Here is a 22,724-nt window from a genome sequence, read left to right on the forward strand (position 1 = left end):
TCAGTGATCTGCTGGCTGTGGACTGCGCTGGTGCTGGAGTGGGTCAGTTATCTGCTGGCTGTGGACTGTGCTGGTGCTGGAGTTGATCAGTGATCTGCTGGCTGTGGACTGCGCTGGTGCTGGAGTGGGTCAGTTATCTGCTGGCTGTGGACTGCGCTGGTGCTGGAGTTGATCAGTGATCGGCTGGCTGTGGACTGTGCTGGGGCTGCAGTGGGTCAGTGATCTGCTCGCTGTGGACTGTGCTGGTGCTGCAGTGGGTCAGTGATCGGCTGGCTGTGGACTGTGCTGGGGCTGCAGTGGGTCAGTGATCCGGCTGGCTGTGGACTGTGCTGGGGCTGCAGTGGGTCAGTGATCTGCTCGCTGTGGACTGTGCTGGTGCTGCAGTGGGTCAGTGAACTGCTCGCTGTGGACCGTGCTGGTGCTGCAGTGGGTCAGTGAACTGCTGGCTGTGGACTGTGCTGGGGCTGCAGTGGGTCAGTTATCTGCTGACTGTGCTGGTGCTGCAGTGGGTCAGTTATCTGCTGCCTGTGGACTGTGCTGGAGCTGCAGTGTGTCAGTTATCTGCTGGCTGTGGACTGTGCTGGTGCTGGAGTGGGTCAGTTATCTGCTGGCTACGGACTGTGCTGGTGCTGCAGTGGGTCAGTGATCTGCTGGCTGTGGACTGTGCTGGTGCTGCAGTGGGTCAGTTATCTGCTGGCTGTGGACTGTGCTGGTGCTGCAGTGGGTCAGTTATCTGCTGGCTGTGGACTGTGCTGGTGCTGCAGTGGGTCAGTTATCTGCTGGCTGTGGACTGTGCTGGTGCTGCAGTGGGTCAGTTATCTGCTGGCTGTGGACTGTGCTGGTGCTGGAGTGGGTCAGTGATCTGCTGGCTGTGGACTGTGCTGGTGCTGGAGTGGGTCAGTTATCTGCTGGCTGTGGACTGTGCTGGTGCTGGGGTGGGTCAGTTATCTGCTGGCTGTGGACTGTGCTGGTGCTGGAGTGGGTCAGTGATCTGCTGGCTGTGGACTGTGCTGGTGCTGCGGTGGGTCAGTTATCTGCTGGCTGTGGACTGTGCTGGTGCTGCGGTGGGTCAGTTATCTGCTGGCTGTGGACGTGTGCTGGTGCTGCAGTGGGTCAGTGATCTGCTGGCTGTGGACTGTGCTGGTGCTGCAGTGGGTCAGTGATCTGCTGGCTGTGGACTGTGCTGGTGCTGGAGTGGGTCAGTGATCTGCTGGCTGTGGACTGTGCTGGTGCTGGAGTGGGTCAGTGATCTGCTGGCTGTGGACTGTGCTGGTGCTGAAGTGGGTCAGTGATCTGCTGGCTGTGGACTGTGCTGGTGCTGGAGTGGGTCAGTGATCTGCTGGCTGTGGACTGTGCTGGTGCTGGAGTGGCACAGTGCTGGAGTCCACTTTAATGAGAAAATAGAAAGCATCCGTAACACAATTGTAAATGTACACTCTTTTATGGTGTCTTATGATTCAGCCTCAATTATCGCCCCTCTGGAACAACTACACCGCTTTACAACTATAGGACAGGAAGAGCTAAATAAACTTATCATTGCATCGAAACCAACAACATGTTTATTAGATCCAATACCCACTAAACTACTGAAAGAAGTGTTACCTGTAGTGGAAGAGCCTCTTCTCAATATTATTAACTCGTCTTTATTTTTAGGTCATGTTCCAAGAATATTCAAGCTGGCAGTAATAAAACCTCTCATTAAGAAACCGCAATCAGACCCAAATAACTTAGCAAATTACAGACCCATTTCAAATCTTCCATTTATGTCTAAAATACTAGAAAAAATTGTGTCCGCTCAATTGTGCTCTTTCTTGCAAGAAAATGAGATATATGAAAAATTCCAGTCAGGATTCAGACCGCATCATAGCACAGAAACTGCGCTAGTTAAAATTACAAATGATTTACTTTTAGCTTCTGACCAAGGCTGTATCTCAATACTAGTTCTACTCGATCTAAGCGCTGCGTTCGACACTATCGATCATAAAATACTCCTGGATCGACTACAAAACTACACTGGTGTTCAGGGACAGGCATTAAGCTGGTTTAGATCGTACTTATCAGACCGTTATCATTTTGTCTGTTTAAATGGGGAAAAATCAAAGATAACGTCAGTAGACTATGGAGTGCCGCAAGGATCGGTGTTAGGCCCTCTGCTATTCTCAATATATATGCTGCCACTTGGTAATATTATAAGAAAACATGCAATTAATTTCCACTGTTATGCTGATGACACTCAATTATATATTTCATCACGGCCAGATGAAAACACTAACTTATCAAATTTGACAGAGTGTCTCAAAGATATAAAATGCTGGATGACGCGTAATTTCCTGCTACTAAATTCAGATAAAACGGAGGTATTACTTATTGGTCCAAAAAACTACCCACAAACTCACTTAAAATACAACTTTAATATAGAAGGATGTCCAGTTACTTTATCCACTACAGTAAAAGACCTGGGTGTTATACTAGACCGCAACTTGTCTTTCGAAAATCATATTTCATATGTTACAAGAACAGCCTTTTTCCACCTTAGAAACATTACAAAGCTACGTAACATGCTATCTGTTTCTGATGCAGAAAAGTTAGTTCATGCATTCATGACCTCGAGACTAGATTATTGTAATGCTATATTAGCTGGCTGTCCTGCATCCTCAATAAACAAGCTACAGTTAGTGCAAAATGCAGCTGCTAGAGTTCTTACTAGGTCAAGAAAATATGATCATATAACACCAATTTTATCATCTCTACACTGGTTACCTATCAAGTTCCGTATCAATTACAAAGTACTATTACTGACCTATAAAGCCCTAAATGGTTTAGCTCCTGTGTATTTAATGGACCTTCTATCGCCCTACAATCCATCACGTTCTTTAAGATCACTAAATTCGAGGCTTCTGGTCATTCCTAGGATATCTAAGTCCACTAAAGGAGGAAGGGCGTTCTCACATTTAGCTCCAAAACTCTGGAATAGCCTTCCTGATATTGTTCGAAGCTCTGACTCGCTGTCCCAGTTTAAAACTAGATTAAAGACGCATCTCTTTAGCCAAGCATTTACATAATGCTTACCTTTTATACCACTGCTGAATCAGATCAAATGCATTTAATATTATAAAACTTGAAGAGTCTGTAGGTTATTTGTATAAGTTGCATAGTATTTACAGTCATTACGTTCCTGTGTATATTGCGTGAATGACGGGTGGTTGGGTAGATATTGTGTTTTGCGGTAGTTGGTATGCCATACGGAACCGTTGCCACTGAACCTGCATTAACGACGACAGTGGGGCTCGACAGCCTTAGTCAAACGGGTCGGCGCGTATGGTTGGGTTGCGGAGAGATTGTGAGATTGTGGTTGGGTCTCAGCAGCAGGAGGGATGTAGAGGTCAGCAGGAGGGATGTAGAGGAAGCAGGGCTGAGTTGAGTGGGGGACGGAGGGGGGTGACTCTGGGACGCAAGAATCACTGTCTTCATGTTTTTTATCATTTACGCCCGTGTTATGGAAATCATTATGAACAGCAGCTACGCTAATTATTTTCCCTTTTTGCTTTTCTGCTGTTATCTCGGGACGCGAGTCCCGAGAAAAACGGCGTTCGTCAGCTCCAGTTTGTATCCAGCCTTTCACAGAGACTTCAGATACGCCAATCACAAAGCCTGTGAAGAGACGACTCAACACCGGCGATATGGACCCTCTATGGTGGACGGCACTGATCCTCAACAACTCGTCTCAACGTGATTACTTGGACTTCCAAAAGATGGAAATGGATAAATATTCTAAATGTTCCGATTCAATCTGACTTGTAATGCTGCCCGAATCATAAATCATGCACTGTTCCTTCGTTGGCCAGAGGAGAACTGGCCCTCCGACTGAGTCTGGTTTCTCCCAAGGTTTTTTTCTCCATTCTGTCACCTGATGGAGTTTTGGTTCCTTGCCACTGTTGCCTTGGCTTTTGGCTTGCTTAGTTGGGGACATTTAATATTCAATAATATTATTGATCTGCCTTACTTAAGGTGGACGTTGACTCAATTTTCTTTTAGAAACAAACTCTGTTATATTATTTTCATGTTATCACTGTGAAGCTGCTTTGATACAATCTGTATTGTAAAAAGCGCTATATAAATAAAGGTGACGTGACTTGACTTGACTTGACTTGGATCAGTGATCCGGCTGGCTGTGGACTGTGCTGGGGCTGCAGTGGGTCAGTGATCTGCTGGCTGTGGACTGTGCTGGTGCTGCAGTGGGTCAGTTATCTGCTGGCTGTGGACTGTGCTGGTGCTGCAGTGGGTCAGTTATCTGCTGGCTGTGGACTGTGCTGGTGCTGCAGTGGGTCAGTTATCTGCTGGCTGTGGACTGTGCTGGTGCTGCAGTGGGTCAGTTATCTGCTGGCTGTGGACTGTGCTGGTGCTGGAGTGGGTCAGTGATCTGCTGGCTGTGGACTGTGCTGGTGCTGGAGTGGGTCAGTTATCTGCTGGCTGTGGACTGTGCTGGTGCTGGAGTGGGTCAGTGATCTGCTGGCTGTGGACTGTGCTGGTGCTGCGGTGGGTCAGTTATCTGCTGGCTGTGGACTGTGCTGGTGCTGCGGTGGGTCAGTTATCTGCTGGCTGTGGACGTGTGCTGGTGCTGCAGTGGGTCAGTGATCTGCTGGCTGTGGACTGTGCTGGTGCTGCAGTGGGTCAGTGATCTGCTCGCTGTGGACTGTGCTGGTGCTGGAGTGGGTCAGTGATCTGCTGGCTGTGGACTGTGCTGGTGCTGGAGTGGGTCAGTGATCTGCTGGCTGTGGACTGTGCTGGTGCTGCAGTGGGTCAGTGATCTGCTGGCTGTGGACTGTGCTGGTGCTGGAGTGGGTCAGTGATCTGCTGGCTGTGGACTGTGTTGGTGCTGGAGTGGGTCAGTGATCTGCTGGCTGTGGACTGTGCTGGTGCTGAAGTGGGTCAGTGATCTGCTGGCTGTGGACTGTGCTGGTGCTGGAGTGGGTCAGTGATCTGCTGGCTGCTTCAGCGTAGCTCCGGCTTCCCGGCTGCTGCTCCTGCTGATGTTCATGTGGATGAGAAGGCGAGGGGGCTGCAGGCCTGGTCATGCGGTGTTTTGGTCGTACAGGCTGCTGAGGTTCAGTGTGGGGTGCTGAGCCAGGTGTACGTTGAGCTTTAAGGCACAGTCGCTGGATACTCTATTATTAATATGCCTGATGGTGTCTTGGTGGAAGTCCGAGCGCAGTAGCAGGGTGGAGAGGATGATTTTGGAGTTGGGGAAGTTGGAGGATGCCTTCTCTGTCACGTTTATGAGAGCTGTAGCTACTCTCTCTCGCTGAGCTCTGAGGTCGTTGGTGCCGGTGTGGATGATAATGTGGGCTGGGGGAACCCAGCTGCTCTTCACACAAGAGCTCCAGGGCCTTCTGTGTGTTTGGGCACCATATTTTTTTTTACGTTTTTTCTCGGAAACAGTCTCTTTTTTTATCGATAAACTTGCCATTGGAGTCCATGAGGAGTATAATCTGAGGCTGTGACTGATTGTAGGAGTCAGATGCAGGAGGGCTGCTGGGCCGGGTCTCTGTGCACGATGGAGAAGGAGTCTCCTCTGAGCTCTGCTGTTCTCCTCTCTGTGTCAGCTGCTTCTCCACAGCTGACAGGTGTATTATGTGGGACTCTCTGTCCTCTCTCAGCTTTCTCAACTCTTCCCTCATTAGTTTGCGACAGTATGCTCATCATCAACGATAAAATGGAGTACCTGGAAGCTCAGAGCCGCAGAAACAACTTGGTCTTTGAGGGAGTGAAGGAATCGCCGGGGGAGACCTGGGCCGACGCTGAGGAAAAAGTATAACAACTGTTGAATGAGAAGCTCCAGCTGCAGCACACGGTGGAAGTGGAAAGGGCGTACCGCGTGGGGAAACCCGACGGCGGGAGGGACCGGCCGAGACCCATCACCGTCAAGCTACTTCGCTGGAAGGATCGAGAAACTATTTTGCTGTAGGGCAGACGGTGACCAGCACTCAAGCAAGGGCCTTCTCAGTGAACCTGCAGAACAGACGGTAGACAGCACTCATGTGAGTAACTTCACAGCGAAGCTGTAGGGCAGACGGTGACCAGCACTCAAGCAAGGGCCTTCTCTGTGAACCTGCAGAACAGACGATGGACAGCACTCGGGTGAGTAACTTCACAGCGAAGCTGTAGGGCAGACGGTGACCAGCACTCAAGCAAGGGCCTTCTCAGTGAACCTGCAGAACAGACGGTATGCAGCACTCAGGTGAGTAACTTCACAGCGAAGCTGTAGGGCAGGCGGTGACCAGCACTCAAGTAAGGGCCTTCTCAGTGAACCTGCAGAACAGACGATAGACAGCACTCAGGTGAATAACTTCACAGCGAAGCTGCAGGGCGGACGGTGACCAGCACTCAAGCAAAGGCCTTCTCAGTGAACCTGCAGAACAGACGGTAGACAACGTACCGGTACACACCCTCCTCAGAACAGACAAAGCATACCACATGAGTGGGAACTCCTTTTCAGATCAAACAGCGTTCCACATGCTGGTGCGAAGCCCTCTCCAGAACAGGCAAAGCACCCCACAGATGTAAACTCCTCTTCAAATCACACCAGAGCTTCGGGCAGAATAATGGCTCTTTCCTGTTTGATACACACTCCACACATCACAGTTAATACAGCCCAGCATCCCACGAGGATAACAAGTCAACTGGTCGAAGTTATGGTTAAAGACAGAACTGTTCTTCCCACACTCGTGTATTCAAATCAAACTCTCAAGACTTTAAGCGTGCTTACATCACCACAGACACTGCAATCTTCACACGTACAATGAATTAAGGCCTTCACTCCAGTATTCATCCAGTTTCCTCCATTCCCATGGAACTATAACTTTACGAGCAGTAATAAAGACAAATGTCGGCAGAAACACGAGCCTCGAGGAATCACAACAATCCTGGGGTTAACTTTCAGGCTAAGGCACACAGGTAAGGTTAGGGCAGACGGTGACCAGCACTCAAGCAAGGGCCTTCTCAGTGAACCTGCAGAACAGACGGTAGGCAGCACTCAGGTGAGTAACTTCACAGCGAAGCTGCAGGGTAGACGGTGACCAGTACTCAAGCAAGGGCCTTCTCGGTGAACCTGCAGAACAGACGGTAGACAGTACTCAGGTGAGAAACTTCACAGTGAAGCTGTAGGGCAGACGGTGACCAGCACTCAAGCAAGGGCCTTCTCAGTGAACCTGCAGAACAGACGGTAGGCAGCACTCAGGTGAGTAACTTCACAGCGAAGCTGTAGGGCAGGCGGTGACCAGCTCTCAAGTAAGGTCCTTCTCGGTGAACCTGCAGAACAGATGGTAGACAGCACTCAGGTGAGTAACTTCACAGCGAAGCTGTAGGGCAGACGGTGACCAGCACTCAAGCAACGGCCTTCTCAGTGAACCTGCAGAACAGACGGTAGACAACGTACCGGTACACACCGTCCTCAGAACAGAGAAAGCATACCACATGAGTGGGAACTCCTCTTCAGATCAAACAGCGTTCCACATGCTGGTGCGAAGCCCTCTCCAGAACAGGCAAAGCACCCCACAGATGTAAACTCCTCTTCAAATCACACCAGCGCTTCGGGCAGAATAATGGCTCTTTCCTGTTTGATACACACTCCACACATCACAGTTAATACAGCGCAGCATCCCACGAGGTACTTAACTGTCCCTGAAGTGATCGGTGCAAATTAATTCTTCAGTCCATGAACGTTCTCATTCATAGCATCCACCAAGACTGCAATCATCCGTCCTGTTCCCACTCTACCTTGGCCGTTTCTTTCCCTTCTCAGGTCCCTCTTCGTCTCCCCCTACCCCCCCCCCCCCCCCGTTGCTCTCTTGTTTCTCACAAAGTGCCTTGTTATATCCATTATTGAGACACGTGTTCCAATCCCCGATCGCCTCCCTCACCTCTCGCAGCTGACACTCGTTCCTTCATTACCCCGCGATCGGCCATCACATACAAAACCGGAACCGGCCCGGTGTCCCACCGGAAATGCTCCGATGGGGAAACACCCTCCCCAAAGAAAGGTTCCGCCCGCCTTTTCGTCACCCCGTGACATCCTCCCCCACCAATCCGTTCCAGTCCCTGGAACGGGGCGCTGAGATCCAATCCCCGTACCTCTCGGGGAGATGTTCTTGAGTCCTTCGTTGGGAGCATCTTGGAGGCGAGACAGGATCCTCCCCCCTTACCTCCTTTCTGTGGTACAGTGACCCCATGGATCTCAAAGTCCGTAAAATTTGCCGGGGCCCTTGTTGGCAGGTGAAAAACTGGGTTCGAAGGACAGCTACTGGAGCGGCATCACCATACTGCTCGGCCAGAAAATCGAAAATGGCTTGTTCCGTAGCTCGAGTCGCTGCTGGTGCGGCCGGTACCTCTCTCTTGGCCTCCCCTTCAAGCGAATTTAGGATGAACTGTAACTTCTGGGGGGCCCTAGCCCCTGGAGTCCTGCCAAGTACTCAACCTGGGCCTTCCAATCCGATAGACTTACTTCTGACCCTGGTCCTCCATACCTCTAAGCCCAGGGGGGCACCCATGAAGATGGGCATAACTTGCGGCTGACCCGCCGGCAAATGTTCGTCTGCCATCAGGGGCCTCTGATCGCTCAACCCAAGGTGGAATCCTGCCGACTATGCCAAATCTGTCACAGGTCGGAGCGGCAACCAGACCTTAAACGCCGCCCCTTTCAAAGTGTACTTCCAGATCTTCCAGACAGACGGTGCACAGCACTCAGGTGAGAACTTCACAACGGTGGACAGCAAGCGGGTAGGGGACTCCACAGCGGATCTTCGAGACAGACGGTGCACAGCACTCAGGTGAGAACTTCACAGCGGTGAACCGCAAGCAGGTAGGGACCTTCTCAGTGAACCTGCAGAACAGACGGTAGACAGCACTCAGGTGAGTAACTTCACAGCGAAGCTGTAGGGCAGACGGTGACCAGCACTCAAGCAAGGGCCTTCTCGGTGAACCTGCAGAACAGACGATGGACAGCACTCGGGTGAGTAACTTCACAGCGAAGCTGCAGGGCAGACGGTGACCAGCACTCAAGCAAGGGCCTTCTCAGTGAACCTGCAGAACAGACGGTAGGCAGCACTCAGGTGAGTAACTTCACAGCGAAGCTGCAGGGTAGACGGTGACCAGTACTCAAGCAAGGGCCTTCTCGGTGAACCTGCAGAACAGACGGTAGACAGTACTCAGGTGAGTAACTTCACAGTGAAGCTGTAGGGCAGACGGTGACCAGCACTCAAGCAAGGGCCTTCTCAGTGAACCTGCAGAACAGACGGTAGGCAGCACTCAGGTGAGTAACTTCACAGCGAAGCTGTAGGGCAGGCGGTGACCAGCACTCAAGCAAGGGCCTTCTCAGTGAACCTGCAGAACAGACGGTAGACAACGTACCGGTACACACCGTCCTCAGAACAGAGAAAGCATACCACATGAGTGGGAACTCCTCTTCAGATCAAACAGCGTTCCACATGCTGGTGCGAAGCCCTCTCCAGAACAGGCAAAGCACCCCACAGGTGTAAACTCCTCTTCAAATCACACCAGCGCTTCGGGCAGAATAATGGCTCTTTCCTGTTTGATACACACTCCACACATCACAGTTAATACAGCGCAGCATCCCACGAGGATAACAAGTCAACTGGTCGAAGTTATGGTTAAAGACAGAACTGTTCTTCCCACACTCGTGTATTCAAATCAAACTCTCAAGACTTTAAGCGTGCTTACATCACCACAGACACTGCAATCTTCACACGTACAATGAATTAAGGCCTTCACTCCAGTATTCATCCAGTTTCCTCCATTCCCATGGAACTATAACTTTACGAGCAGTAATAAAGACAAATGTCGGCAGAAACACGAGCCTCGAGGAATCACAACAATCCTGGGGTTAACTTTCAGGCTAAGGCACACAGGTAATATCAGAAAACTTTTAGAATTGCCATCAGCGTGATCGTGGTACTTAACTGTCCCTGAAGTGATCGGTGCAAATTAATTCTTCAGTCCATGAACGTTCTCCTTCATAGCATCCACCAAGACAGCAATCATCCGTCCTGTTCCCACTCTACCTCGGCCGTTTCTTTCCCTTCTCAGGTCCCTCTTCGTTCCCCCCCCCCCCCCCCCCCCCCGTTGCTCTCTTGTTTCTCACAAAGTGCCTTGTTATATCCATTATTGAGACACGTGTTCCAATCCCCGATCGCCTCCCTCACCTCTCGCAGCTGACGGGGAAACACCCTCCCCAAAGAAAGGTTCCGCCCCGCCTTTTCGTCACCCCGTGACACATCTCTTTACTAACTACAGGCCTGTTTCCCTTTTACCACAATTCTCAAAAATCTTAGAGAAGGTTTTCAATTCTAGACTTGATAGCTTTATTGAAAGAAATAAATTACTCTCAGATAATCAGTTTGGTTTTAGGAATAATTGTTCAACTTCGCATGCACTCTTTGATATAATTGATGAAATAACTAATGCTGTAGACAACAAGAAATATGCAATAGGGTTATTTATTGACCTAAGTAAAGCATTTGACACAATAAATTATGACATATTGATTAACAAACTAGAACAGTATGGGATTAGGGGGTAGCACTACAGTGGCTTACAAGTTACTTAAAAAATAGAAAACAATGTGTGACAATAGGAGATCATCAATCGAGTTGTCAAGAAATTGTGTGTGGCTTACCTCAAGGTTCCATTCAAGGTTCAATTGTTTAATATGTATATAAACGATATTTGTAAAACTTCACAAATTCTGAGATTTATCTTGTTTGCAGACGATACAAATATTTTCGCATCGGGAGATGTGCAACTGTGTCAAATTGTTACCTCGGAACTCAAACGTGTTAATAAGTGGTTCAAACAAAATAAATGATCACTAAATCTGAGTAAAAGCAAAATGATTATATTTGGCAACAGTAACTCCAATGCTCAGGAAGCAATGCAGATAGAGGGTGTTGTTATAGAGCGGGTGCATGAAATCAAATTTCTTGGATTTATTATAGATGACAGAATTACTTGGAACTCGCATATTAAATATACAATCACTAAAATATCAAGAAGCATTTTTGTAATTGCAAAAGTAAAGCATATTTTAAACATTAAAGCTCTGCATACTTTATATTGTTCTCTGATCTTGCCCTATTTATATTATTGTTCTGTGATATGGGGTAGCACTGCTCAGTTGTGGACTGATGGCTGGAGGTCGAGGTGTCTCCTGCATGCTTCTGTGTATTAGGGCTGATCTTGTTCAGCTGAGCTTTTTCTTTAATTTGGAGGAAATCCTTTTCAAATTGTTTCAGCTTCCCCTGAATCATTACAGTCCCATTTTTATATAAGTTCGCTGTTATCATGACATCTGAATCTGAATCATCCAATTCCTTAATCTGCAGTTTCCATCCATTACTGATGCCCTTTCTGATTACTGTGGGGCAGTGGCGGCCTTATGCATCCGGGAACCCGTTTCAATAACTAATATGGGGCCCTACCCTTATAAAACAAACATAGTAGAGCAGAAAAAGCAAGGATTCCTGTTGGTTTGCATCAATGGTAGGTTATATTATTTTATTACGTGCACTTTCAGCTTCAATAACAGGCAGCTCATCATAGAAATCATCCAACCTTATTTGATTAAACTATACACAATTATACAGCGTTTTACATTGGAATAAGCCTCACCCTTTCACGGACGGCAACTTCTCTGCTTCATTGATTAGCGCGGTATAATTTCAGCTGCCTGGGCTGACATAAAATAAACAGCTCAAATTTCCCTGCTCAAAATAAAATTTTAACTTAACGGCAAAAAAGGCATTGCTTCAGATCACTTAAGTCGTTCGCGGGGAGGAAAACGTCGCCATGGTAACCGCGAGTTCGACCAATCAGAGACTACAGTGTTATGCCTAGGATTGTAGGTAGTGTAGTATTTCTCCACAAGATCGCAATTGAAACACGTTTTTCTTAAACTAGGTTGATTTTATGCTGACTTGTGGTTTTTATAGGAGCCGAAACTTTCGTTTCACAACCTCGTAGCTTGTGGCCAGTCGACCTCGGATGGTTTAGACATTATGGCTGAAAATCAATATCCTATGGAGAAAAATGAATGGGATCTTTTGCCGGTGCTTTGGGGGCCCCTGTGGAGGGCGGGGCCTGTTTCAATTGAAACGGGTGAAAAATACGTACGGCCGTCTATGCTGTGGGGTAATGATGTCTGATTGCTGAGTGCCAGGCTTTGGGGTCTTCTATGTAGAATATTATGTTACTGACCTCTCCATTCCTGTACAAGTCTGAGTACAGGGTTTCTGATCTGTCCTTAAGAAGCTTTTCTTTATGTATTTTCTTTAGGATCTCATTGGTAGGTTTAGATGGGTATATTATGGGGATTGATTCTGTCATTGTTCAAATGTTCTGACAGTTGCTGGCAGTTTGCTGTTGTTGTTTTAAGAATATGTTGATATCGACTGTAGTTAGCCCTTATATTGTAGCTTAATTTGTTGTCTTCTGCTGATTTTTCTTGATTGATTTAAAGTCCTTTTGTAGTTAATATGTTGCAGAAGGTCTTATTTTATAGAACTGTATCAAAACCGATTATCTGTCTTGTCTTAAAACAACATTTCAGGAGCTAATTTTCTTGCTGCTGCTGTTGCTGAACGGAACTTTAATGTTATATTGTTTATTGTCCAGTCGTGTGGTGATTATGGGTCCAAACTCAATTTTGTTTTCAATCTTGACTGCCCGACATGGTTGCAAATGCATATCAGATGATTCAATGTCGGTGGAATATTGCTTGATAGCAGAATCGGCCCTCCCTATACGCAAACTAAGCGGCCCGCCGCCACCAGGGGGCACCCAAACTATGGTCCGAGCATAGCCCCTGACCGTGACCTGTAACTCGACGTTACATGTTAACGCAGCGGTAGAGTTACTCACGGGACACTGCACTTATTCACAATCACAAATGTGACCAGTCACGGAAACTAGGGACACAAGTCGGTTCTGGGGCATTTTGAGTTATTCATAGATTCTGAGAGTTTAATATCCAAGCTTTCCAACGATGTGTAACATGTGGAAATCTGATAATATTTGGAGAAGTTGTGGCCATTTTAAAGTAGGCACTTAAAAAAGCTCAAAGAGGAGAAAACGAGCTAAAGATTGTGCAGTTCTCACCGGTCTCTGCTGCTGGGGGTGACAATAGGGCTCATTTACATCTCATTTAGATAAGCCATACCCCCTGTAAAGCTCCTCCATGTGCTTTACAGCTTTTTTTACACTTCGAATGAGTGCACTTCTGCCGCACTAGGCGAAAAACAATTGTGCTGCCCCTCTATTTGCAACGTACCAGCAACAACACACAAAGACCAATAATGCCATATAGCCTGCATATAACGCGAAACCAGCAACAACACATAAAGACCAATATGCCATATACATATAACGCAAAACCAGCAACAACACACAAAGACCAATATGCCATATAGCCTGCATATAACGCAAAACCAGCAACAACACACAAAGGCCAATATGCCATATACATACAGTATAACGCAAAACCAGCAACAACACACAAAGACCAATATGCCATATACATATAACGCAAAACCAACAACAACAAACAAAGACCAATAAGCCATAGGCCTACATATCTATAGCGCAAATAGTACGCAACGCTCGTGTGCCCAAAATGTCAACAATATTAAAGTTTATGTAGGAGGCAAATGCCTGCTGGCATTTTTCTTTAAGCAGTCATTTCTGCAATTTTCCAAATAATCACATTTCACCTCCTCAAATTACTGTTGCAAATCTCTTTACACCACTTTCTTATGTGCGTATACACACACAAATGAAATGTCCGCAAGCACATTATATCATCAGCAGGTTCAGCATCTTAAATAACGACTAAAGAGCAAATGAAGCTTAACTTACATTTCAGAAACACGCACGGCAGGCCTTCATCGCAGCAGCAAAGGTCTTAACTGCATCCTCTATTTCGATTCTCCGTCACATATGAAACAGCCAGCCACCGCTGTCAGCGAGCCGAGCCGCCGTGTTGAAGCACTGAGGGCGCGCGCGCTGCGCCCATACCTCCGGTTCAGTTTCCCGAGCCCACGAAGTGCGGCGAAAACATTTTCGGTGTAACTGCCAGACGGTTCATCTCGTCTGCGACAATCTTTGCGGCATCCATCTTCATTGAATTTTGATATCAGAGAGAGCTGGCCAGAGCACAGCATAATAAGTAGCCATGTGGTTGACTTGGAGGGCGGGGGCAAAAGCGCCGGGTTATTCAGTATGGAAATACACACAGACAATGACACGCCACGCCCCTACTGCATGCTAGAATCTCCGAAAACAAGCCGATTTCAACCTCAAAATGTAAGCTTTTAAATATACCAATACTGCTATCTCAAACATGGAGAGGCTTCTTCGTGATTTCAATTAACAGATTCTCCAAAAAATTGAAAATCACCAATTTTGAAAAAAAACTCTTCTTTCTCATTTTGCTCGAAAGTTGTGCTGCCGACTTGTGTCCCTGGTTTCTGTGACGGGTCACAAATGTTTATTATTTGCATTTTTCTTTAAAGCGTTGCTAGTTAAACATTCGTGTGCTGTTCTGACATGCGTTTTTTTTTCTGTGCACACACACTGAGCGCCCGATTACTGGACTTTATCTTGCAGTATGACCCTTGGGATGCCCCGTACCTGGGGCCGTAGACATGTATCGGTGTGTTGTCATGGAAACAGTTCAGTTCAGTAAATATGCCAGCAGGCTAAAGACATGCCGTTGTCTGTGTTCATTTATAGTACAAATTACGACATATCTAAATTGCGTGTAATTGTGCAAATACCGGTCAAATACACACAGGGTTTACATAAACACAGTGAACGTATGTGTAAAGTGAAAGTAATCAGTTGTGTCTATCACTGTTAGAAGCGGGACAGCAGCCTATAGTATACATGGATAGTTAAAGGGAGAGTTCACCCAAAAATTCTATTATTTACTCACTCTCCATGTATCAATTTCTTTTTTCTGCTGAACACAAAATAGGATATTTTGAAGAATGTGTGTAACCAAACAGTTGCATGTCCCCATTGACTTCCATATAGGAAAAAAAAATACTATGGATATCAGTGGGGTCTATCAACTGTTTGGTTACACACATTCGTCAAAATATCTTCTTTTGTGTTCAGCAGAATAAAGAAATTAATTCACTGAGAATGAGTAAATGACAGAATTTTCATGGGTGAACTACCCCTTTAATGTTAATACATTTATTATTGTTATCTTGTTACAGCTCCATCCGATTCTGATCTGTTAATTTTATGTCTTTTTAAGTATTAAATTTAATATTGTCCTTTTTGTAATTACATTTTTTATATATATATATATATATATATATATATATATATATATATATATATATATGAAGATACTGTTTATCTAAAGTTATTTAGTTAAATGTTCTGCACATTTGCACGCAATTTTTTTTTTTATACCAAAAGCAGGTTTGCTGGTTTATTTAGTACACCACATTGAGTAAACCACTTAGTACTGACAGACTTTGAATATTAAAGTGCAAAATAAGAGCTGGCCACTCTTGGGTTTGCTACTGTTATAATTTGAAACCGGTTAAGGGTAAAAACATGCCAGGCACACACTGATGTTAGCAACACAGCTACAACTAATAACATTGATAATGGGTGAGTTTTGTAGTCTGCGAATAATCAAGCATTGACAATAGTCAATCATATTGGCGGGCGGCACCATGGGCCCCCAAATGCAATTCTGCTTAGGGCCCATAAAGGCTTGGGCCGGCCCTGCTTGATGGCAATCGGAAATTAAATTGATGCACAAAATATTTTGTCTGCGTCAAGGATGAATAAGGCTATTGTTATCTTTCTGAAAGAGTTAACTATGGTGGATCATTTAGTTGAGTGTGGTGTATCAGTGAGAGAACGCATTCTTGTGCGTTACGGCAAAATCGTCAGATTAATGAAGATGATTCCTCTGGGTATAAAAAAACACATCATGTCTTTCAGAAGACAAATTTTCATGATTTTGAGTGCTGAATATCAGGATCTGAATGTTTCAGTGAAGCTAACAGTGTTGGGTAAGGATTATATTATCTTTATTACTTGTTTTGTCTGTGGAAAGCATGGTCATACTAGACAAACATGTCCCACAAAGAAGGACGCTGAACAAGTTACTCATGGGGATGAGTCATTCACTGTCAATGAGCAGGTAAATCACAATGCTGATGAAAACAATGAAAATGTATTGAGTGAAAATGTTGCTGGTGATCGTGTAGAAAAACAGGATGTGCAGAACCGGCTGTTGCTGACAGCGCTATCTCAGCACTTTGGAGAACAAGTGGAATTTGGGAGAGCGACGAATTTGATGGATTCACAAATACTAGATAACTTGTCGCATAATGATTCTAGAGATGCTTTGGAAAATGATGGACACTCTCTTTATGATTCTGATAGTGAATACTCCTGTAAGGCTGTCTAACTCGATCCAATGGCGGTATTCGAATTAGCGGTGAAGGTCTCTGCGTGTTACTGTCTTTTCTCGCGGCAAAGTATTTTTGGTTAAATGCAATACATTTTATCTTATGTATTAACTCGTTTCATCTGACTCCATAAAATGAAAAGGTTTTTCAATGATATCTGTGCATCATTAAATATGCGTTAATGTTTGACTATTCCTTTTAACTTCAATGAAAATAAAGTCAAAGTCTGTTAGAATAATCAAATATAACAATTTATTATGTCAGGTAAATGTATTATTACAATTCCATAATCAATTGAAAGATAATCAATGCAAACCATCAAATGTTCTAGAACAAAGAGGAAAATCCTTTACCCGACACTGTATGGCTACGTGAGCTGAGAGTCGCGAGACCCTCAACCACACGGGCTAATCTGAATACAGAAAACAGCCCTGAGCTCTCGTTGCATTTTCCTTATATAGCCAGACCTTATTTGATATGTAAAACTTGAGTTTAGTGGAAATTTACTGTATTCCCCCACCATTACTGGGGGTAGAAGTTGACCATCTGTCATGAATTTACACCTTTGGGAGTGCCTAGAGACCACATTCCTTTGTGTGCCAGTTATTCCTAAACTCTTAAAAACCTCATTACCTTTTGTTTTACTTCTTTGGGAATGAGACATTATGTTCCAGTCACCCTGAGACCTTTAAAATGATACTAAACAATCCTTAAAGATAATCACATTCACATTAAAACCATATATATTCTTGTGTGAGTTTTTAGTGTTACTGACTGAGAGAGAGAAAATGTAGATAAGGTGCTCCGAGGAAGGGGATTGATTTTCTTGATTCTACACAAAATTAACGGAGACCAAAAATTGAAATGTATTTTTCAAATCTAAGGCTTTTCAATGAATCATGTGCCATTGGCATGAGAAAAGCTACATTAGAGGAACTTGATCAACCAAAATGTTATCGACTTCAGAAATTCATGTGTAATGTAAGAAAAAGAATATTATGATGAGTTTTGTGGTGTTTGTGCTATTGCTCTTTGAATCTTATCCTCATGAATTCATTTAATTTTGGTTCTTTTAATATTAATGTTTGTCGGGGCACTGAGAAGAGAGCTGCATTATTTGAAATATACACAGTTAAAAAAGTTAACAGGTAAATTTTTTTTTTGATTTTCTATAACAAATTTTCTAGATTTTGATTTGATATCTATTGGGAAAAGAAATGCTTTGGATGCTTTGGAAAAAGACTTTGATCGGGTAGATCATGTATATCTTTTTAAAACTTTAGAGGCTTTTGGGTCCAATTTTGTCTCTTATTAAATTTCTGTATAATAATATTTACAGTATGCTTAGGATTAATGGTTCCTTGACCAGCCCCTTTCCTGTAACTCGAGGTATACGACAGGGGTGTCCACTTTCTGGATTACTACTGTATATGACATTTCAATCGAACCATTGTTGGTTTCTCTAAGGAATAGACTACTTGGTGTGTGTTGCGAATCACCAGTCTTAGAAAGATCCATTTGCAGCACAATGTTTATTTAAAGAATAGTCAGACAGGCAGGGGTCAAAGACAGCAAAAACAGCACTGGAGGCAAGGCTATATCGAGGTCTAATACCGGGCAGAAGATCAGGGCAGGCGGAGAACAGGCGGGGTCCGTGAACCAGGCAGAGGTAACAGTAGGCGAGGAGAAGTCCGAGGCAGAAGGGGTCGAGATACGGTCAGGCAGTCACTGGGTTATAACGCTCGGTAGTGTTCACAAAAGCAAAACAAAACGCACTGAGAGCTGCGTGTGGTGCAGTTAATAGCCTGTCAGATAGGCTGCACCTGGGCAGGGTGATCAGAGTCATTAATGCAGCTTATGGGGAAATGTAGTGCGAGAGGGAGTCAATATTCGGGCGAGGGCGCCCTCTGCTGGCCAGAGAGAGAGGCTGCGGAGTCCGGGATTGTGACAGTGTGAGTTTATCTGGTTATCCAGATTTAATCCCTGTAAAACTTACAGCATATACTGATGATGTCACTGTTGTTGTACGCAATGTTGATGATATAAACAACTTAAAAACTTGCTTAAATGCCTTTAAAAAGCGACGTCTGCACGTTTAAACTGGGAGAAATGTATGACATTATTGATGGGAGAATGGAGAGAAATTGGACCTCAATTACCTCAACAGTGTCAGTGGACTCGAGATGGTTTTAAAATCCTTGGGATTTACTTTGGGACTGATGAGTATATGGAGAAACATTGGGAAGGACTTTCTGACCAAGTGACAGAGAGAGTCCAGAGGTGGAGATGGATTCTTCCACAGATCTCGTACAGAGGAAGAGTTTTGATCATTAACAATCTGGCAGCTTCAATGCTGTGGCATAAACTCTCAGTTCTGAACCCTCCTAAAGATTTCTTCATAAAAATACAGAAGGCATTCGTTGACCTTTTCTGGAACGGTCATCACCTGGAGTTCTCTATCTCAAGGCCTCATCCATGTGGAGTCAAAGATGAAGGCAATGAGACTGCAAACAATAAAAAAGATACTTTTTTGGACAGATAGAGTGTCTTGGATACCATTCAGTCTCATTTTGCTTCAAAATATGACCAATGTAAAGCCAGACAGTTGTTTTTAATTGAAAAGTCCTATGATCCAGAAACTCAGTTGTCTTCTGTTGACTTTTATACATCAGTGCTGAAAGTATGGGGACTGTTTGAGATGATAAGAGATAACAACAAACTTTATGGTATTCTTGAACCTTTGTTTTTTAATCCATTGTTTAAAATACAATCAAATGTATTGAATTCATTTATTGTAATGTTTTCTAAAGCAGGGATAATAAGAGTTATTGATTTGCTTGATTTGCACAATGGTCAATGGAAAAGTGTACAGACTCTTGCTGACCAAGTTGGTCTCAGATCAGTAAACTATGAATGATTTAATAATTAGTCTCAAATTCTCTTTTCCTTCTGGATTCTTGTTCTTTTTAAATGAGTCTATTTACAATAATACCGTGCCTCAGACATGTCCTGCTTTAAAAGCTAAAGCCAAAAATTGGAAATGAATGTAAGTGGTCAGGTTCTCTTGTTGAAGGGTTATAAAGCTTTGGATTTTCAATCCATTGGGAAAAAGATTTTGTATCAGATGTGTGTAAAAGATGCTCATTGTAAACAATTAAGGGAAAGGTATAAGCCTCCAATACCAAAGAGAAGTGCACTAACATTCTGCTGTGACTTTACAGTAAATTACTGGCTACTAATTGCATTGTAAATTACCATAAATGACAGTTGTGTACAGTGATTTCACAGTTAATGATATCACATCATTACTGTAATTTCACAGTATTGTGTTTCAGCTGTAAAAGTAATGCAACTAGTAGCCAGGAAATAACTGTAAACTTACAATTTAATACAGTAATGCAATATGATGACAGAAAAGTCACCAGGTTAGAAAATATAATAAAGGATGAAAAAGACAATGTTTTTATTGTTGTTGGAGGAGACTGGAGCTGTACTATTGATTTTACACTAGATAGAAATGGGGAAGAGCCTCATGCAATGTCAGCCGCTAAAGCTGGTGTTGTAAAAAAGCTCGGATGTGTGGAGAGAACATAATCCCCTTACAAACCAATATACATGGGTGAAAGTTTGTAATGAAAATATTTCTGCTGCTTGTTTGGATCGTTTTTATTTGTCTTGTAATATGATAAATATGAGAAATATTATTCCTAATACTATTTATTATCATAAATTCATTACTGTTGCAGTTGCTTTGGTTAAAAAAAAAAACACACACACAAAAGTTGTTATTGGCATTTTAACACAAAACTTTTAGAAGATAAGAAATTTTGTGAAACTTTTAAATTGTTCTGGAAAACAGAAAAGAGTCTTTTTGAAAGTATTATACAGTAGTGGGAAGTTGGGAAAGTGCATATAAGAGATTTTTGCCAAAAATTGCATCCCATTCCTTTTTTCAATTAAAAAAAACGTGGCTGGAAAGAGAGACTTGTGACACTGAAAGAAAATGACTGATAATGATGCTGCAATCTTAGGGGGCTTTCACACTAGCACTTTTGGTGCGCAACCGGGTTCGAATGACGTCAGAGTTCGGTTCGTTAGGATGATATGAACGCTGTCTTCTGAACTCGGGTGCGCACCCGCGAACCGTACTCGAGTCCGCTTCAAAAGGGTGTTCTGGGGTACGGCTCATGTGAACTCCAGTACAGTTCGCTGCTGATATGAACGCAATCGTACCAAATCGCGGAAGTGAACCGCTATTGATGACATATTAACATGAACTCACATATTTTATTAAAAGGGGGGTTAAACACGATTTCACTTTTCTAACTTTAGTTAGTGTGTAATGTTGCTGTTTGAGTATAAACAACATCTGCAAAGTTACAATGCTCAAAGTTCAAAGCAAAGGGAGATATTTGCTTTTAAAAAATTCAATTTCTAAGGACTACAGCAAACAGCCGGTTTTGTAATAAGCAATGTAATCGTTTGGTTTTAGCCAGGTTTCTGTCAAACACAGAAACATCTAGGTTATAATCTGAAATCATATCATTAACAATAAGTGCTTTTGAAGTAAGGGATTGAATATTCAGCAACCCAAGCTTTATCATTTGTTCATTTGTATTATATCTGTTTTTTATTTGTTGAATATCAATTAAATGTTTGCCCTTAGATGGGTTTGGAAGTTTTTTGTATTTCCTAATTCGGGGAACAGACACAGTCTCTATATGATGATATCTAGGTGAAAGAGGCTCTATGTGATGGGATTTATCTGACTAGCAATCAGATCAGCCACAGGTGTGTCTCGTTTATGAATCCTATATGTAGTCTTGTGTTTGTCATGTTCATTGTCAGATCATTGTTCTGGTTATCCCTGTCTCGCTGTCTGTGCAGTTCGCACGGTTCCAGTTTCCTGTCTACTGGATTGTTTTCCTTGTATGTTCCAGAGTTGGACTTGTGGCCGGTTGGGTTCGTCATTGTTTTCGTGCACCTTTCCTGTCTTCTTGTATATTCCAGCCCACTGCAGTCTCTGCGCTACCAAGAGCCGAACTGCCGATCTGAGACATTCTCCAGCCTGCCTTGTACTTTCCTACTTCTAATTAAAGCTTTGTTCACTCGCTATTGGATCCTGTGTTTTGTACCTGACACAGCCTGCATGAAGAGGTTCTTGAGACTCCAGAGACACCAGCAGTTTCAAATACATGTTTTTCGCTCAACCGCAGCTTTTTTATGCAGTAGCTGTCCTATTAAAAAAAAATGTTTTGACACAAACTATCCTTAAGCCTTTATCTGACAGAGTTCTCTTGTGTTGTAAATTACCCACAAATCTTATGATAGAGATTATTGAACTATTTAGTTTTCACACAATATTATTTGTTTTCATACCTTTTGCATAATAAGTTCATGACCTCAAGGCTAGATTATTGTAATGCTCTACTGGGTGGTTGCCCTGCACGCTTAATAAACAAACTACATCTAGTTCAAAACGCAGCCGCTAGAGTTCTTACCAGAACCAGGAAGTACGACCATATTAGCCCGGTTCTGTCAACACTGCATTGGCTCCCTATTAAACATCGTATAAATTTTAAAATATTGCTGATTACTTACAAAGCACTAAATGATTTAGCTCCCCAGTACTTGAGCGAGCTCTTAACGCATTATAGTCCTTCACGTCTATTGCGATCTCAAAATTCTGGCCAGTTGATAATACCTAGAATATCTAAATCGACTGCTGGCGGTAGATCCTTTTCCTATTTAGCACTAAAACTCTGGAACAATCTTCCTAACATTGTCCGGGAAGCAGACACAGTCTGTCAGTTCAAAGCTAGACTAAAAACACATCTCTTTGACCTAGCATTCACATAACACTCTATAGACTTCTATAATTCAATATTAGGCTGCTTAGATTAGGTCAGCCGGAACTGGGAACACTTCCCTCAAATCCTGATGTACTCGTTACATCATAAGAAGAATGGCATCTACGCAAATTTTAGTGTCTTTGTTTATCCCGAGGTTTTCCCGCAGCCTGCCGGATCCAGGCCGTTTCCAGATCTGACGAAGGACTTTCGCCTGGACCCGATGACAATGCAGTGCTGAAGTGCCAACTAGCCTCTCCCTATGGAGGATCCCTATACCACTCTACAGATAAAGCCTTGTGGAATTTTTCGGTTCGCGTACCTACCCAAAGTGATAAAATTAAATAAAATTCTGCATCAAAATTTA

The sequence above is a fragment of the Siphateles boraxobius genome, unplaced genomic scaffold, assembly GCF_051911475.1.
Source record: "Siphateles boraxobius isolate OS27281-9 unplaced genomic scaffold, OSU_SipBor_1 132, whole genome shotgun sequence".
In the NCBI taxonomy this organism is placed as follows: Eukaryota; Metazoa; Chordata; class Actinopteri; order Cypriniformes; family Leuciscidae; genus Siphateles; species Siphateles boraxobius.